This window comes from Lactuca serriola, chromosome 7 (genome assembly GCF_051521515.1).
Source record: "Lactuca serriola cultivar US96UC23 chromosome 7, Lser_US96UC23_V15, whole genome shotgun sequence".
Lineage (NCBI taxonomy): Eukaryota > Viridiplantae > Streptophyta > Magnoliopsida > Asterales > Asteraceae > Lactuca > Lactuca serriola.
The window spans coordinates 189,569,301-189,573,606 of NC_136414.1; positions in this window are offsets into that span (position 1 = coordinate 189,569,301).

A 4,306-nucleotide genomic window follows, 5' to 3' on the forward strand; every position below is an offset into this window, starting at 1 on the left:
ATTGATGGTTTTATTTCTTAATTTAGAGCTTCTTCTTTGGATTTTGGTGAAGCTTGGTGAAATGAGAGGTTTATCTTGGTGCAAGGGAGCAAGGAGGTGCTCAGATGCTCAATTTTTTTTCGGTAGTTTCCACGATGTTTGAGTCGTTAACTTTTTTTGATCGATGACCATTGACTTTTGATCAGTTTGACGTTCAGTTTAACCTATTTTTCGGCTGTTGATCAAGGTTTGTTATTTGATTAAGTGACCATCGATTCGCAGGATTGTCCAGTGCAAGGATTTAAAAGTGTTAGACTATTATCCGACTATGCATTTCAGGTGAGTTTCCTCACTATACTATGTGTGGAAGTGTATATCCTTGTATGTCAGGATATAGGAGTAATGGTATGCTGGTTAGAGTACCAGTAGGTGTGTAATCGTCTAGTGGAGTACCCTAGAGGATGTATGTAGTCACATAGTATATCCTGAGAACTCTTGATCTAGGAATTTTTGCATGTTCCTTGTTTGGTTGTGGCTCTATAGTGGGATCACCTGTTCAAATGTCTATCTCACCTCTGGTTACATATAACTAAGCATTCCTTAGAGATCTCTCGATAGTGGCATAGTGTACTGTATGACGCATGGTATGCGGTAGTGAATTATTAGACAGGTAGACTAGTATAGATAATTTCATGTGATTATGTGTTTACTTGATTGCTTGTTTGTTATCTATGACGACATATTGAGTTGTTGGTTAAGGCGGTCCTGCTTTGTGCGGTAGGCCAGGATACCAGGGCAGGCCAACGGTGTGTTATAGCCCAGGTGTAGAACAATTGTATGATGTAGGGGGAGCGGTCCATGCATGTTGTAGGCCTTGCAAGGCGGTCTAGACTGTGACATACCCTCATTTTCAGAACCAATTAAAATTTCATTTCTTTATGCTTTAATAAATTTAGAGGCGGAATTTCCCAGTATAATAAAAACATTTTGAGATAACAGTAGTTATTTCCTTATATTTAAAACTCTCAGGATGTCATCATTCATATCCAAACATACATTACAAAGTAAATATTAAAAGGTCCTAAACTACTATAAAAGAAACATCTCTTTATTTCACTCAACATCCTAACTAGACTACGACAACCTTACATCCACTACCTTTGATGCACATAAAATGAGTGGGTCAGGTTTTGTAAACCTGGTGAGATGTATAGGGTTTTCAAGCCCAGAATATATTAATGATAACATATAAAATCATTCCTGTAAATGAAAAATATATGTATAATCTGATATAAGACCACCTACCCTCCCCAATCGATTCTCACAAATCCTTATTTGGCGATCATTTGGAAGAATCACCTTACCTGATGGATCGTCTGAGCAATTGTTTGACTACACAGCTAGGGGAGTCATTGGCTAGTGTAACTCATTTAAAGGAAACAATGTTCAAAGTATATGATAAATATAATATCCCATTTTATCTACGTCTTTGGGTTATAAGTCCACACTAGAAACATAATTCACTAGACTTCCTAGAATAGTCAAGTGTTGTCATTTACTTTGGTCGATGACGCAAACATACTAGCCATTTTTCTGATCTGGACCCATCATTTCTGGTCATCCAAGAAAAGGAGGACTACTGCATCCCGCTCGGATCTTACACTCTACCCTAAAATGAGACCTAACCAATATCCAACTGATTTGGATCTAAGTACCTTTTATATGTCCATAACTAACCAAGACTATATCCAAAGGAAAATCTAATTATGACATAGTTCATAATAAGCACTTCTATTATAGTTATACAAGTAGCACATAGTATAACTAATACAATTTGCATTTAATAAATACTTTTATTAAATTATGGTCGTGAAGGTAACTACACACTCACATGAAAAAAGAAGGTGAATCACGGTTAGGGATGCGCCTTTTCGAAGACCTAAATGTATAACACTAAGGTGTTGTCTGTTTTTTCGAAGACAAAATGTCTGCAGTCTGCGGACAACATCTACAAACGTCTGTAGTGGAAGAGGTGAACCAAATGTCTGCAGTCTGCAAGAAGAAGACCGTTTGTTTTTTAACGTTTGTAGACACTAAGTTTTTCATCAACTATAACTTAAGCAACTAAATAAAGCATACAACTAATTCAAAAATATTGTTATGAGTGAGCAAAAACTGAATCGATAAAAAAACGTGATAAAAACCCAACAAAACCAAAAATAATAAACATATACTTATACAAAATTCGACGATGTGATTGACATTCAAAGGGCTAAAATTTTGTTGGAATTCAATAATCAAGAAATTAAATGAACTCAGTTATTAACGTGGCATAAAATATGATAACTGAAAAATAAAACTTCATTAAGATTTTTGATATTATATATAGGAACTAATTAATGGATGATATTGTTTCTATCCTAAATAACATAAACAAAGTTACTAGATTTACCTACTAAATGCAAACGTACACAAAAATAAAAATATATTCAAAACTATGTCAAAATTATTTCTATACATATATTATCTGAATAGAAAAACATGTACATAATCATATACATAAAAATTTGGTTTAATACATAATTATGATATAAAAAAAACAACAAATAAACAATAAATAAAGAAACAAATAATTACATAAAAAGAAAGGAGTGGAACAAAAGTATAAAAAATGAAAAAAAAAACACTAATAATTACCAAAAAAACCTTTTTTAAAATTTATATATGTTGTGGAAGAGGTAAGAAAATGCTAGAAGATGTTAGAAGACATCGGTCCATATCTGCGCCAAGAAGAGGACGCACAAACATTTTTAGGTCTACGCTCTTCTAGAAAACAAACAGTCTGCGAGACGAAACGTTTGTGCACCGTCTGCACGGTGTAGACATAAGAGGTCAAAAAGAGCTTTTGCAGAAAAACAAACACCATCCAAGTCTTAGTCTAGTTTCATAATCCTGGTGACTATGTTAATAATAGTCTAGATTCCTCAATAATCTCAATGTCTACTTCAAGATCTATCAGTTAAGGAATAACAATGTATAATCGTATCAGCCGTAGGGTTCGTTTGGTATACAGAGTGTATTGTTTGGAAATCGCATTAACACCTCACTAAATGCAGCCTAGACATCACTCCCGTAAGTAGATCAATCAATATAATGACTTGGAATTACTGAAAAATCTTAATTATATGTTCATAATAACGACTATGACTATAAATAAAGGTTACACTTAAAATCACATAAGCATATGTTGGTTAACTTGCAGAGTAATCTGTTAAAAACTGGGAATTGTGCGTGCAAAAATTTGACCTAAGAGCTTCTATTCTCCGAATATCTGACATCGTAGGGCCTTGCTAAAATGGTCGGGAACTAGAGATTCAATAGAATTCCAGAGAGATTGGATGGAAAGTTCTGAGAAATATCGCTGCATTTCGAGGTTTATATAGGGATGGAAAAGGGCAGGCGTGCCGAGCTTTTTGTCTGGGTGCGCCACACCCATGGTCAGGTATGGTGACATGGTAGTTTCTTGGTGTGACACATGGCAAGTTTATGGTGTGATATTGAAGGGTCTAGTTTCTGGTTTAGGCTAGGCTATCTGATGTATACGTCTTAATGGGTCTTTTGTCATGTAATAGAGTTGTTTGGATATGTTTACGACCAATAGTCTGTTTACGGCCATGAACAAGTTTACGGCCGTAAACCTATTTATGGCCAGTCTTTCCCTATATAAAGGGTGTGTCAGAGTCTATCAGTTGTTGTTGTCAGTCAATAAAGGGTGTGTACCTGAGGTTTCTTTAATATTAACGTGTGCAAAGCTTGGTTCATTCTTCTTCTACTCCATTCTTATCTTATTTGATTGTTAGTTGCTTGATCACTAGTTAAGATCCTTGTTTCAAGGGCCGTATAATTGGTATCAGAGCGAATCCGGTGTCAAATCATCTTACAATCAAGTTTACGGTCAAAGGGACTTAGTTTCGTGATTGTTCTAGGCCTGATTTGGTGCCTTTGTAGCAAAATGGGATCATATTTGTTTAAAATTTGTGTTTTCGTGAAAAACTGGGCATTTATGGTCAAGAGTTCACGGCCGTAAACTTCTATTCACGGTCGTAAACTAACAATCTTCAGTGACCATAAACAGTGTATCTTCAGAAACCGTAACGTAACTCCTCAACCGGAAACTCAACAGTAAACTCTGTTTGGTCAACAAACTTTGACTTTTCCTCTTTTGTTTCATTTAAGAGCCTAATTAAACTACAACATGAGTAAAACATTAATTTTAAATGTTTAAATAAATTGTTTTCTCATTTGGCTTGGTTTGTGCAAGTTGAAA